The following is a 16,595-nucleotide window of genomic DNA, read 5'->3' as shown; positions in this document are numbered from 1 at the left end:
TATGACGTAGTGAATGAACAACAACCTATCCAACGCACATTATTTGCGTTGCCATTATTATCTGTGACGGTAACCCGAAAACCTTATTATGATGTTAAAACTATTTAAACCAGATTATACGAGATGTACAGCATGTACAATAACTAAGGATCAGTTAGAACCTGGTACATTGAGATATGAAGTCCAAAATAAACAACAGCTAAGAATCAATTAGAACCTCGTAGATGTAGATATGTTATACAGGATCTACATCAACGAAAGATTAGTTAGAACCTGGTAGATTGAGATAGGTATTCCATGATAAACGAGAGCTACAAGGCATTTAGAACCTGGTAGATTGAGATATGTAGTACAGGATGAACAAGAGATAAGGATCTGTTAGAACCTGGTAGATGTAGATATATAGTACAGGATGAACAACAGCTAAGAATCAGTTAGAACCTAGTAGATTGAGATATGTTGTGCACGATAAACAACAGCTTGGAAGCACTTAGAACCTGGTAGACTGAAATATGTAGTACAAGATAAACACTAACTAAGCATCAGTAAGAATCTGGTCGTTTGAGATATCTAGTGCATGATAAACAATACTTAAGGATGAGTTACATCCTGATAAATTGTGATATGAAGTACAGATTGAACAACTAATCTAGCGTACGTTATTTGCGTTGTAATTATCACGTGTGACGGTGACAATAAACATTACTAAGATAATAAAACTATTGAAACCAAATCACACATGAAGAACAGCATGAACAATAACCAGGGATCAGTTAGAAGCTTGTAGATTGATATTTGTAGTACAGGATAAACAACAACTGAGGATCAGTTAGAACCTGGTAGATTGAGATATATGGCGCATGATAAACAACAAGTTAAGATGAGTTAGAAACTGGTAGATTGGGATATGTAGTACAGGATAAACAACAACTAAGGGTCAGTTAGAACCTGGTAGATGTAGTTATGTAGAACAGGATGAACAACAGCTAAGGATCAGTTAGAACCTGGTAGATTAAGATATATCGTACAAAATGTACAACAGCTAAGGATCAGTTAAAATTTTGTAGATTGATATACGTAGCACAGGATGACGAAAAGCTAAGGATCAGTTAGAACCTGGTATATTGAGATATGTAATACAGGACGAACACCAACTAGAGATTAGTTAGAACCTGGTAGTTTGAGATATGTAGTACAGGATGAACAAGAGCTAATGATCAGTTAGAACCTGGAAGATTAAGATATGTAGTGCAGAATAAACAACAGCTAAGGATCAGTTAGAACCTGGTAGACTAAAATATGTAGTACAAAATAAATAACAACTAAGGATCAGTTAGAACCTGGTAGATAGAGATATGTAGTAGAAAATGAACAACAACAAAGGATCAGTTAGAACCTCGTAGATTGAGATACTTAGTGCATGATAAAGAGTAGCTAAGGATCAGTTACAACCTTGTAGATTGAGATATGACGTAAAGAATGAACAATTGATTTAGCGTACATTATTTTCTTTGTAATTATTATGTGTGACGGTGACAAAAAACAATACTAAGATGTTAACACTATTTTATATATTATACATGAAGTACAGCATGAACAGTAACCAAGGATCAGTTAGAACCTGGTAGATTGAGAAATGTAGTGCAGAATAAACAACAGCTAAAGATCCATTAGAACCTGGTAGATTAAGATATCTAATATAAAATGAATAACAGCTAAGGGTCAGTTAGAACCTGGTAGATGTAGATTTGTAAAACAAGATGAACAACAGGTAATGATCTGTTAGAAACTGGAAAATTAAGATATGTAATACAGGATGAACACCAACTAAAGTTCAGTTAGAACCTGCTAGATTGAAATATGTAGTACAGGATGAACAAAGCTGAGGATCCGTTAGAACCGGTAGATTGAGATATGTGATACAGGATGAACAACAGTAAAGGATCCATTAGAACGTTGTAGATTGAGATATGTAGCACAAAATAAACAACAACTCATGATCAGCTAGAACCTGGTAGATTGAGATACGTATCACATAATGAACAACAGCTGAGAATCAGTTAAATCCTGGTAGATTGAGATATGAAGTAGGGGATAAACAACAAGTATGCTAATCTAGCGTACATTTTTTGCGTTGTCATTATTACGTGTGACTTTAAACACAAAACATTACTAAGATGTTAAAACTATAGAAACCAGATTATACATGAAGTACAACATGAACAATAACTAAGGATAAGTTAGAACCTGATAGATTGAAATATGACGTACAGAATGAACAACAACTAATCCAGCCTTCTATATTTGTGTAGTAATTGTTACGCGAAACGGTAACCAGGAAACATCATGAAGATTTTAAAAATATTGAAACCAGATTATACATGAAGTACAGCATGAACCATAACTATGGATCACTTAGTACCAGGGAGATATAGATATGTAGTACAGAATGAACATCAGCTAAGAATCAGTTAGAACCTGGTAGATTGAGATATGTAATACAGGATGAACAACAGCTTAGGATCCGTTAGAACGTGGTAGATGTAGATATTTAGTAGAGGATGAACAACAACTAAGGATTAGTTAGATCGCTGATCTTCGGTCTTCGACTCTGTTCGAGGTGTTCTGAGGCCACGGCTGGTAGTAGGTGGCACCATGTGATTGAAATGCCGACACGATCCTCTGGGGACGTCGAATCGAAGGACCCGCCCCCAATCGCCCGGTCACTTTTCGCAACGGCTACGTCTAGACTTCCATCACACCGTCGAACACTACTACGAGTCCACAAAATCACGAAACAGACCAAAAAGATGTATACCACAATAGGTAGGTGGCAGGCGAGTATGATCGAATTTACCGTTCGCTGGTCTTCGGTCTTCAACGCTGTTCGAGGTGTCCTGAGGCTACTGTGGGTTTTCGGCGGCACCATGTGATCGAAATGCCGATAGAATCCTCTAGGGACGTCGAATCGAAGGACCCGCCTCCAACCGCCTGGGCACTTTTCGCAAAGGCTACGTCTAGACTTCCAGTACACCGTCGCATGCTACAACGAGACCACACAAGCACGAAACAGACCGAAAAGATGGATACCCTAGTCGGTAGGCGGCGGACGCGGGTTATCGAATTTCTCGTTCGCTGGTCTTCGGTCTTCGACTCTGTTCGAGGTGTCCTGAAACCACTGCGGGTAGTCGGCGACACCAGGTGATCGAAATGCCGACACGATCCTCTAGGGACGTCGAATCGAAGGACCCGCCGCCAATTGCCCGGGCACTTTTCCCAACGGCTACGTCTATACTTCCAGCACACTACTTGCCTGCTTATGTGAAAATATAAGCACCTATACACGCATCTAAGAAATGCAACACCAGCAACCTTTTTTCCAATTTACTAATTTTGCATAAATGTAAGTAAATAAGAACCTACAGGCGCATAAAAGAAATTCAACACCTTTCGGCACATCTAACAATGTATTAAAATCGCGGGTATACACGAAAATAAGCACATATGTGCGTACAACTACAAAATCAACACCTACAAGCACATGAACAAAATAATCACCTGTATGTTCCTCTACGAATTTCCGCATCTGCACGAGAATTCATAAAATAACCATTTATACGCACAACTACAAAATAAACACTGGCAATGGCACGTGTGAAAATAAGCACCTGTGCCCGCGTTTACAAGATATGCACTTGCACGTGCGTTTGTTTGTTTTGGAATTTCGCACAAAGCTACTTGAGGGCTATCTGTGCTAGCCTCCCTAATTTAGCAGTGTGAGACTAGAGGGAAGGCAGCTAGTCATCACCACCCACCGCCAACTCTTGGGCTACTCTTTTACCAACGAATAGTGGGATTGACCGTCAAATGATAACGCCCCCATGGCTAAAAGGGCGAGCATGTTTAGCGCGACGGGGATGTGAACCCGCGACCCTCAGATTACGAGTCGCACGCCTTAACACGCTTGGCCATGCCGGGCCACGAAAACAAGTATCTGATGGTGCATATACAAATTTAGGCACCTACCTACTCATCTACAAGTTTACTCATATGTTCACTCAGATGCTAAAATAACCACCTGCATTCACGTGCAAAAATAAGTACGTGCACAGGCAAGTAAATAGTTAACACATGCACGTTCATGTTCGTATTTATGCAATTCTGCGCGTAAGTATGAAGAAAGTAGCAGCACGCGCATCTACCGATTTAAACACCTGAGTGCGTATATACAAAATCACTACTTGCCTGCTTATGTGAAAATATAAGCACCTATACACGCATCTAAGAAATACAACAACAGCAACCTCTTTTTCCAATTTACTAATTTTGTACAAATGTAAGTAAATAAGAACCTACAGGCGCATAAAAGAAATTCAACACCTTTCAGCACATCTAACAGTTTATTAAAATCGCGTTTATACTCGAAAATAGCACATATGTGTGTACAACTACAAAATCAACACCTACAAGCACAACTACAAAATAAACACTGGCAATGGCACGTATGAAAATAAGCACCTGTGCCTGCGTTTACAAATTATGCAATTGCACGTGCGTGTAAAGAATGTAAGTTCATGTGCGTGCATTAACCATATTGCATATCTGCACAATTTGCAAATGTGCTAAAATAAACACATAAACGTCCATGTACCAACTTACACAAACACCTGGGCAAGCAACTATAAAATAATTACCTGTGAGTGCATGTACCAATTTACACATCTGTATGTGCCTTTGCAACAATAAACACCTTAGCACACATATATCAAATTAGATACCTGTGCATGCAAGTACAAAAATAATCAACTGTGCATGAATCTAAACCAAAACCTGCATGCGCATGTACAAAAAAGCACCTGTGCAAACAACTATAAAATAATCTGTGAGAACAAGTACCAATTTATACACCTGCACACGCATGTAGAAATATGGCACCTGAGGAGATACTACAAAATGAACAGGTGCATGTGCATCTACCAATTTATGCACCACAAAAAGCATATACTAAAATAAACACATGGGCGAGCATCTACAAAATCAAAACCTGTGTGCTCATGTGCAAAGATAATTACTTACAAGCGTATCTAATAAATTCAACACCTGCTGGTTCATCTACCAATTTACGAACAATATGCACCTGTAAGAAAATAAGCACCTGCACATGTAAATACGAATTTAAGCATGTGTGCACAAATATACAAAAATAAACACATGGGCGAGAGATGAAAGGAGAGATCAAAAGAAATCTGTATGTATGTCATATTGAAAGAAATAATGGTGTCTGTAACTGTTTGTTAACAACAGCTTAGCATTCTTATGTTAGTTCCTGTTAAACTATGTTGAAGCATACTAAATAACCCTATCCATCTGTTAACAGGATTAAAAATTATATATTTCTATATCAGTTCCTGTTGAACAAGTCAGAAATTGTGTTATCATCAAGATTAAAAGTGATGTAACATTAACAGTTGCCTGTTGAAAAGTCTAGGAATATGTTAAACAGTTTCTTTCAAGGTTAAACATTGGTTCATGTTGTACAATATTGGAGTTAAACAGCTGATAACAAAACAAATTTCAACAAATTTCAGACATATTAAACAGCTGGTTCGAAATCTAAACAAAGATGAGACACACAGTTGCCACCACTTCTAAGCATCACTTCCTGTTGAACAGAAGTAACACATATTAAAAGCTGTTACCAAGATTTGTTAATTTCTTCTATACTCTTTGTGTTGAATTTCTTTAAACAGAGAATGAGATTGTCATTGAAGGGTTTGTAAAAGATGGTCTCATTTTGTTTTTTCTCAGCCTCTTAAATATACAGATCTTTTTTAGACATCACTACTGGCATTTCCACATCTACATTTGCTGCTAACGTACATTACAAATGCACTGAGAGCTCTTTCTATTTACATTTTAATTCTTTCTATCCTTCTTGATACAAACACTACCTTTAAGGGTCAATTCCTACATTTGAGATGTCTATACTTTGACATTACAAACGACATTACTCGTTATTTATAGACATCAGAATTATTCCAACAACACCAATAAAAGGCTAAACTTGCCACATTCTTTATTGCAAGCTGCCTCTGGTCTAAAGACAAACCACATAGTGACAGAGATCCTTTAGTCTTTACATACCTTCCTTCAACTAGACAGAGTAGAAGAACTGTCCAATGCAGCATTACCTTACTGACAAGAGAAAACACATCTCTCAACATTTTTATCACTCCACTTTCAGTTTCTTTCAAATGTAAAAGGAATTTCAAAGACTGTCCAGTACATTCCAAATTACAAACAGAATCAATCACCTTCATTTGTACAAACTAACAGAACTGGTCTGTGTTGGTGAGCTATTTGTCTTGCATATGATTATATCACTAACTTATCTCTCCAGTTCTACCTTTCATGTAAAAGGCCAATTTAAATCAGAGTGAATTATTTATTTATTTGCTTTACTAAATGTAAACATCTCTGACTTGTACGCAATTACACCCTTAAACCCTCAGATCCCAAACACCTCAACTTCCCAAATCACAATGGGATTGGTGACATGAGTGTACTGGTATTATGACATGATCCCCACAAAAAAGTATCATTGCAAAATCCAAGGACATAAACTTATATTTAACTACATTTTTGCACCACATGGAAGTAATAAATGTTTTTTTAAAGTGATTATTATCTTCCTTGTATTTCACTTTTCCACTCCTGTTACCATGACATCATATACATATATTCCCTGTTCAATATTCTTTTTATTATAAAATTCTTTTTTCACTTATGGAAAAATGTTATTTACAGAGTTGTGAGAGCATCATACAGTTTTTTATATATTTATTTCGTTTGTGTATGTTATAAATGAAACTAGTAATAAACTGTCAATGACATATATCATCATCATCATCTGCCACTCAATTCCTTTAGGAACATAAGGCCGCAATCACTGCGATTTCCGTAACAGGTTTTAAGTGAGTAGGCTGTTCTAATTTAGCAATGTAAGACTAGAGGGAAGGCAGCTAGTCATCACCACCCACCGCCAACTCTTGGGCTACTCTTTTACCAACGAATAGTGAGATTGACCGTCATATTATAACGCCCCCCATGGCTGGGAGGGCGAGCATGTTTAGCGCAACGCGGACGCGAACCCGCGACCCTCAGATTACGAGTCGCATGCCTTATGAGCTAGGCCATGCGGGGCCAATGACATATATAATAGTTTTTATTTTCTTTATACAAACAAACAAAGAAAGATAACAGCTCTTGCACATCAAGTAAAAGCACAAAAATGTTTGTTCTGAGAGTTTTTTTCAAATAATTTATGAACAAACTTATATAAATTAGTGACAGGTTATGAGACTGTGGAATAGTGTATCCAGTGTAGTTAAACTGAAGGAACAATTATCAGTGTTAGATTTTACTTCTTACAGTGCAGTTACCCTGGGTGTAATAATGTCTCCACTAATAAATAATATGAAATTGAAAAGTCCCCTTATTCATATTGTGCTAATCATAGTACAGTATATATACACAACTTACATATTGGATTTGTTTCTTTTTATATAACTTCTGTTTGTGTATGTATGTGGTTTATTAAGAAATTCCCAACTTTTAGTAATATGTGCACTGTTGCAACAAGTAAAATATATAGAGGATAATGTAATTTAAAATAATGTATTCACCACTAATTGATTCACTGCTATTGTGATATAATGCAGTTTGCAACTTAATTATTCATATATGTTTATATGAAATTTGAATTAACATCCAAAGTCCATCCAATTTATAAGATTTAGATTGGAAAACGGTCAGCAAAGTATACTGATGTTTTTTAAACTATTGTGATATACCAATTGCTTCCACAAATTCCAACTAAACTTTATCATAAATCTAATTTTGTTGGTGAACAATAAAATGTTAGACGTAACTGCATGTGTGTGAAAGTCAGCATATGTGTGTGTAATCTTATAGAAGAAAGTACATTTGTTTTTATTCATGACATTTACTTTTCTTGTAACGTTTTCAAATACATTTGGGAACACAAACTCATCCACATAAGAAAAAGCCTTGAATTAAGACAAATAATAATTTTCCATTAAAATTTCTCTGATCATCTTTTCAGGTGAAATTAAGAGCATGGTCATTTCTACACATAACCAGGAAAAAATTGTATCCATAAAACTAAAATGCAGAGATTATACAATTAATCTGAGAGTTACCAATGGGGTTCATCAAATCCATTGGTTGCAAAAGTTAGGTACATTATAAACTAAACATCTGAGTAAACTGAAGGTTCAGTACATTATAAATAAAAATTTAGAGTATAAAGAGGGTTGAGTGCATTTTACTAAGATAATTCTGAATAATTACTTCAAGAAATGTTGCAATAACCATAGCAGATATAACTAGTATTTGAAAGGCATGTAAGTGAAGGACATTTATAACGTTTTTGGTGTCATAGGAACTACAATGCTACCAAAACATGGTCACTTTTAGAAAGGTTATTTAACACCCCTTTTCTACACAAAATTTTGACATTGGAAAACAAAGCAATACATGTACATATCAACTTGGAACGTCAAAACCATCCAAAAGGAGACCTGAAAGAAGTCATACCCCTCACCCATGGTACAGAAAGTGCAGCATCTTGCAACAGATGAGAAAACATCAACATGGATGTCAGTCAGTAACAAAATGAATCTTCATCAGCATGTAACATAATAAAAAAGTATGCCCATCTCAAAAGTGCCAAAGTCACATATACACATGCTATTTCACAATAAATCCATTCAATCATTGTATATCTAAAGCATCTAGAGACAAACAATGACATAACAGTCAAATCATCCATAGGTCAGACTGATGGAGAATTATCATCCTTATCCACTGACACTGATTAAGGAAAGCAGACAACGAGTAGTGGTGTATTCTTTACACAACTATCTTACAATAGAAACTTTTCCAATAGGAACTATGTTTGACCATCAGACATTATTGGACTGTAACAATATTGTGATGTATCAACCTCTCTATATTAAGATAATTGTTTTCTTCTAGTCAGAGATCATCCATTATTGTTAGAGGCTAACATATAAAATTGATAATTACTACTTACATTCTGTACAGATCCTGGCCTAGCATAGTGGTAAAATCCCTCAATTGGCCAAGTCTCATCCACTTTCGCTTTTGAAGCTCGGTGCTTGTTTCTGGATAAAGAAATCACATCAGACCAAAAAATTATTGTCTAAGGTTTTTTACATCCTTTCTGTCTAAAAATTCTTCATATACTATTTAGTTACTACATTATTTAATATAGATTGAGAACTTTCTCGGTTTACTCAGGATAGGTTGGTGTGGGGGGGGGATAAAATTTGACAATACACTTTCGTATACTCAGACGAATTACATAGGTTAATATCAATCCACTAAGGTCTTTTTAAGATTGTTTTCTAATTACTAATGTTGAACACTTGGCCTCCAGTCTGATTTCCTTCGGAAAAATATATTTAGGTTTATATTGTATTTATTAACATATCAGACATCTTTGATGTAAGTTTATTGTGTAGTTTAGAATGTAGAAACTTGAACGTTTTGAAACTGATTGAAAGCTGAGAATAATGACACTATTTTCTTTCATAACCATTGATATCTTGTGAGGTTTAGTCTCTCTTATGTCTATCGCTGTATATATGATGTAATAACTGTGGATTTCATATCTGGCTCAATTTATAGATTATTCTAACTGAAGATTAATGTGAGTGTTTACTTCTATATTTACATGGAGATCTAGTCTTTCAAGCTTTGTTTTTAGTGGAACTGGAGAGATAGTTGACATTAGGATGGTAGTCATAGAGTTACACATATGTACAGCTGGCCATAAGAAAAGTTTTAGTAAATTTCTTTGGTGTTGTTACAGCTGTATATAAAGTTACTTTACCTAATTATGTTTCAGTAGATCTGTTTGTTTTGGAAAAAAGGGAAATGAAATTGAGTGATATTATTGATTTAAATTACTTGTTTTTGTATAAAATCGGTCAGAAAACATCTTTACTGATAAAAACCCTCAGCACATAAAGAAAATTTTCAAATTTTATCATTTTTGGAGATATTAATACAGCAACAATGTGATCTATTATGTACATTTTCTGTATAAAATTGTTATTGGAGCTTCGATTGTTGCTAGATATCATGCTAAACTATTATTTCTGCATTTATGATGCAATAAATGTTACTTGTGGTCTCAAATGCAGTAGTTCTACATTGATTAACTGAAGAAAAATTAATAATAACGAATTTCAAGATATATTTAGTGGATACTTTGCATGGGCCCGGCATGGCCAAGCGTGTTAAGGCGTGCGACTCGTAATCTGAGGGTCGCGGGTTCGCATCCCCATCGCGCCAAACATGCTCGTCCTTTGAGCCGTGGGGACGTTATAATGTTACAGTCAATCCCACTATTCGTTGGTAAAAGAGTAGCTCAAGAGTTGGCTCTAGTCTTACACTGCTAAATTAGGGACAGCTAGCACAGATAGCTCTCGAGTAGCTTTGTGCGAAATTAAAAAAAAACAACAACAGATACTTTGCACAATTAGTTGTGATTTTGTTGTTAACAAATTCACCATATTATGTTAAATAATAGAAACCAAAACCATAAATCGGTCAGTCACTACGTGGCGCTTAAGTCAAGGAAGAAAAATATGAAAACAAGCTTGGCGGTAGTGTGAGGGAAGTGTAATATCCATTTGTTAACAGGATTGTATGTTAATACCAGGTAGAACGATCGAATCGAATAAAGATCAGTCTAAGGAATGTAAGTTTCTGAATATCGATAATTTTTTTAGTTGATTAACTCTGTGTTGGTGTTAACATCTCAATACTGTGATAAACTAAGCCAGACGTTGTTAACGTAGCCTGGAAGTGAACTGTAATCGACAGGAACTTCTAAATGTTATGTGATACTCAACAGTACATGTCTTACAATTACAACACGTTTGTTACTCTGGTTGCCAGTCCATAAAACGTAAACATCAACTTATCCGTTCTAACGAGAAATGATGATCTGTCTAGCTGAACTGAACTATGTCCATTGTTATGTAGGTTTACCGTGTTCTGTGAGAAATGGTCAACACGCATGAGGTATCAATCTTGTATGACAGGAGTCGTACAGGTACGTATCTGATTAAAGAGTGATTAATCTAGAGAGATATAAGTTTACTTTGTATCTATTATTCACATGCCACAGTTAAGGTAATATTAAAAGATATTAGTGCTTTTTATAATCTGTTGTATGTATAAAATTTACATATGTGACATTAAAATGACAAAAAATGTAAAGTTTTCGACCTTTCTGGGTCACATGATGTTGTTTCAGAGGCATATTTATTAGTTTTGATGGTAAAGCATCCATTAACTAAGGCAGTGCCCCTAGCTCGGACAGCAGTAAGTTTTCGTCTTTACAACACTAAAATCAGGGGTTTGATTCCTCTCAGTTGATACAGCAGATAGCCCAATGTGGCTTTGCTTTAAGAAAACACATACACCTCACACACACCAAAGCAGTAGCAGAAGAAATAGAAAGAATCATTTGCTCTGTGTCTTCATTACATTATTTGCTGTCATGTGTACCAATAAAAGTTTTGTTCTTATGCCATAAGAATTTGCTTACAAAGACTACAAGAAGCTGAAGTGATTTACAGTAGCTTGTATTCTTTATATCATGAATGAAGCAGTTAGGGTATGTATTATTTACGGGGGAACAATTAATATGGTTTTGATAAACATTTCCAAAAGTGTAGGTGGAGGGAACAATAGCAGTTAGAATGCAGTTGATTGTGTGATAATGCAAAATTAAGCATTTTAATATATTTTTTTATTAATGAGGTTATAAGTAATTGCAACAACACATATAACATTTTAATCTGTGTGTATTGTATCTCTTCATTTGAAAAAGGTTGTGTGTGGAAGAAACCACATTTATTAAAGAGGAGATGTGGATAACAAGACTTCAGGAAGTGCTAGTTTTACTTCTGTTTAGCATTGTTTTGACGAGAATTGTATATTTCTGCTAAATTGGTTTGCCATATAATTTTATGTAGAATGAGCAGGCCTCATAAATGGTGACCTTCAAGTCATTTGTTAGAAATGGTATGGGGTATTATCCATATTAATGTTTAGAACTCTGTTGTTTTTTGTGTGTTTAACTGTTGGTTATTGTAGAGGAGTGAATTTGAACTTCAGTACGAAAAACAAAACAGGTTATTGCAATATTCTAGATGTAAGAAATAGTGTGTTATAAGGAACTCTACAAAATCATACTGCTTACTATGATTGTGGGAGTTTTAATATTTTCTTACAAAACAGTAAGAATGCTACTATATTTTTGTTTGAAATGTTTCCAGGGTCTTTTGCTTATAATACTGTACTGGTATCTCTCACTTTCTTTAAATGTTGGCTGTGATTAAGTTTTCATTTGCCATTTTTTGTATTACTTTTATATTGTTTTAATAATTTTATATTGGTCTTTTTTATATTGCTGTTTTTTTTTTACCTCATGAATTGTTTGTTTTGTCTTACTGTATGGGTATTGTAGTTTGTAATTTAGTCTACATACTGCTTGCTGCAGGTGAAGAAGTGCCTACTTCAAGTTTTTCCATTTAAGAACTTTAAAGATTTTTACTGAATACTATTCTGTTTTTTCTCAAAGGTAATTTTTTATAGGAACATTAAATGAATAGCAGTAAAACTTGTTAAACAGTTAACTTTCTTATAATTCTATATTTAACTGGAAAAGAAAAACTATGCAAATTTTAGGTGACTTGAATCTTAATTGTCCAGGAATTAGTAAAATGTTAAAAATAAATTGGGACTAAATTGAGATTTTGTGTTCAGAACAAGATTTAGTGTGAATAAAAGTGTATTTTTCTTCTTTACAGAAATATAAGATTTTAAGCCTTTTTCACTGTGTGAATGGCCTTCAAGTTCAACTTTCCAGCTCCTAGTAGTCACATCAGTGATGCTGAACAAGATAAATCTGAAGAAACCTGTGAAGGAAGAATCTGTCCATCAGAAGGAAAGGTAGCAATAAACAGTGGAGGTGAAACTGTGTGGGTAGAGGTGTCAGTCACTCCACAGCACGTACACATTTGTTCATTTCTTTTTTTTGTTTTGTTTTGTTTAGGCATGTTGCTATGATAATTTTAGTTTTGTTGGGTTTTAAAAAATTTATTAAACATTAAATTTCTTGAAGTGAGCTAAACATACATAGTGTAGCTCCTACAGTAACACCTCGAGGATATTATAAATGCAGGGGATAAAAAAATGAGGGTTTACTTTTTAAGCAATCTTATGCAAAACCTTTTATGAGGGAGTTGTTACAGAAGGCTGTAGATTTCCTCTACTACATACGGGTTGATCGATGTAAATCTCTCATTCTTTTCAGTCAGTCTTACAAACCCTTTTAAAGTGTAAAATTGAACAGCAATTTCTTGTATATCAACATTTAATATTTGTATATGTGCCAATTATTTTTAAAGCTGACATTTGTATTTCCAAGCTCACAGCAGGCAAGGTCTAATTATGGACAATGTTTTATCATTGAGAAAAAGAGCACTTTTGGAGCATAAGAGGAGAAAGGCAGGTACTTTAGTCCACCCATCCACCCCATTGTTCGTATTATTGAGCTCTTATTAAAAACCAAACTGTCAAGTGTCTTGTGATGACTAGAAGGCTCTGTGCCTTATTGTGAGATAAGAACTAGAGTATTTTTAGTAATTATTTAGTGATTTGGAAAAGGGGGCATGTTAATGTAGGGTTCGTAACTCTCCCACCCCAATTATTGCTGTTATTGAACACTTTGATTAGTTAACATTAATTATATTCGTAGATGGTGTCTTGTTCTTCAACTAAAAAGTAAGACACAATTTGTACAATTTTCTCTAATATGCATGCACACAGTGTGGGGGAAAGCAGACAAACATTTAATATATACATCTTGGAGACTGTGCTGGGCTCTCTTTGGAGGAATTAAATGAACAAAAATGACTGCCTTTGTTGCAATAATGCATAAACTAAGATGAAGTTTCTATTTCAACAGTCACCATAAGGTTGGTATGAAAAGCTGTTGTTTGAGTTGAAACAATTTCTTACTTTGACCTGTCTGTAAGACACTTTTGTGGCCATTGGTTTTCTATTAAATAATCATTTAAAATGCTGTAAAAAGATGTGATGAGCTGGGTGTTGAAAGCAGGTAACAGAATGCACCCCTACTGACATTACAATTCATTTATAACATTCATTTACTACACTGTATAAATAATCATTTAAAATGCTGTAAAAAGATGTGATGAGCTGGGTGTTGTAAGCAGGTAACAGAATGCACCCCTACTGACATTACAATTGATACTACCTCTTTCTTCAGGGTCATAATGACCATTATACAGTGCAGTAAATGAATGTTATAAATGAATTGTATGAAAATCAGGATTTTTCTCATTTATCATATCTTCCACCTCTAGATTTTGTTTAAGTTCATGCACAAATAAAGGACAGGTACCTCAGCTTGATAAATATGAAACATAAAATTCTGAGTTATTTTTATGATTCTAGCTCATATCTGAGTAGAGCTTTGAAAGAAGAATATAAGAAAAGGGAAAAAACACCTGTTTTTTAGCATTTAATAGGGAAAATGAGAACACTATGAAATTAGCTTAAATACTATCTGGTCAAAAGTTTAAGACCATACCTAAAAGAAGTCCTAAACAGGGTAGGAAATGTTCAACAAGAGGTCTCAGTAGTGAGTTGCGCGGCCGTCATTGTGAATAACTTCAAACATTCACTTTGGCATGGTCGATATAAGAGTTTGCAGAAGGCTGGCTGGAATGTTATTTCAAGTGGTGAAGATGGCTTCAAGAAGATCATGCACTGTTTGGAATTGACGTCCATTTCTATAGACTTCCCTTTCCAACCACCCCGAAACATTTTCAATGGGGTTCAGTTCGGGCGAACACGCTGGATGGTCCAAAACAATCACGTTATTCACCATGAAAAAGTCCTTTGTCCTGTGGGCATTGTGGATTGCAGCGTTGTCCTACTGAAAGATCCAATCATTTCCACACAAGCGAAACCCTTGAGTCAATAAGGATGCTCTCTCCAACATGCCAATGTAGCCAGCTGCTGTTTGACGCCCCTGTATAACCTGAAGCTCCATTGTTCCATGGAAGAAGAAAGCACCCCAGATCATGATGGAACCTCCTCCACTATATCGTGTAGAAAATGTCTCCAGTGGGATATCCTTATCGTGCTAGTAACGTGGGAAGCCATCAGGATCATCCAGGTTATATTTTTTCTCATCAGAGAACAAAACCTTCGCCCACTTTTCTACGTCCCATGTTTAGTGCTTCTCAGCAAAGTTTAACCGAGCTGTTTCGTGGTGTGGAAGGAGGTGTGGCCTTTAAAGACGTTTACGGTTTTTAAAGCCTTTCTCTCGTAGATACCGTTTTATTGTTCTTGAGCTGCATTCTGCATCAGTGAGGGCCTTAATCTGGTTCGACGATCGGCTGGTGTCTTGCCGGACAACCCGTCGAATGCTCCTGTTCAACGCCGGCGAAATTTTATTGGGCCGACCACTTGAAATTCTCGTTCCATATCCCTCAGGGTCTTTCAAGAAATTTGCAACAATAGTTTTACTTCGCCCAATCTCACCAGCGATGGCACGTTGAGAGAGACCTTGCTTTTGCAGTTCGACAATTCTGCCACGTTAAAACTCTGTCAACTTTTTAACCTTTGCCATATTTTCATCCAATGTAACATAGGAGATGTCAGTGGGAGATATTGACAATGCTAATGCTTGAACACAAATTACTAAATTTCGTGACGTTTTTATCGATTAACGCTTCGTTTCAGTATGGTCTTAAACTTTTGACCAGCTAGTATTTAGGCTAATTTCATAGTGTTTACATTTTCCCTATTAAATGCTAAAAAAGTTTTTTGTTTTATTTTCCTTTTTCTTATATTCATCTTTCGAAGCTCTACTTAAATAAGTGGTTGAGTCTAACAACGCAAAATGCATATTGTTTTATTTATGTTCATTGGCTTTAAAATTTTGACCAGCGGTGTATCTAAAGTACAGAACAATTTACGATCATAATACTTAAAACATAAGGCGTCTCATGACAGTAATTAGTAAGCAGTCTTCTAATGTCTGGATACTTTCAGTAATACAGAGTTTAGTATTATACAATAAAGATAATAGATAATTATCTATTATCACATAACATTTAGAAGTTCCTGTCGATTACAGTTCACTTCCAGGCTACGTTAACAACGTCTGGCTTAGTTTATCACAGTATTGAGATGTTAACACCAACACAGAGTTAATCAACCAAAAAAATTATCGATATTCAGAAACTTACATTCCTTAGACTGATCTTTATTCGATTCGATCGTTCTACCTGGTATTAACATACAATCCTGTTAACAAATGGATATTACACTTCCCTCCCCACTACCGCCAAGCTTGTTTTCATATTTTTTTTCCTTGACTTAAGCGCCACGTAGTGACTGACCGATTTATGGTTTTGGTTTCTATTATTTAA

General features: G+C 35.4%; 1 long non-coding RNA gene across 1 annotated transcript; it reads left to right on the top strand.

Annotated features, from left to right (window-relative positions):
• The first annotated feature begins 10,719 nt into the window (after positions 1-10,719).
• Positions 10,720-14,559, top strand: LOC143235441 (uncharacterized). Its single transcript, XR_013019189.1, has 3 exons — positions 10,720-10,813; positions 11,101-11,170; positions 12,936-14,559. It is a non-coding gene; the product is annotated as an uncharacterized LOC143235441 (long non-coding RNA).
• Positions 14,560-16,595: the final 2,036 nt, after the last annotated feature.

The sequence above is a fragment of the Tachypleus tridentatus genome, chromosome 2 (assembly GCF_004210375.1).
Source record: "Tachypleus tridentatus isolate NWPU-2018 chromosome 2, ASM421037v1, whole genome shotgun sequence".
Taxonomy (NCBI): Eukaryota; Metazoa; Arthropoda; class Merostomata; order Xiphosura; family Limulidae; genus Tachypleus; species Tachypleus tridentatus.
This window is presented reverse-complemented; position numbering and strand designations above follow the sequence as displayed.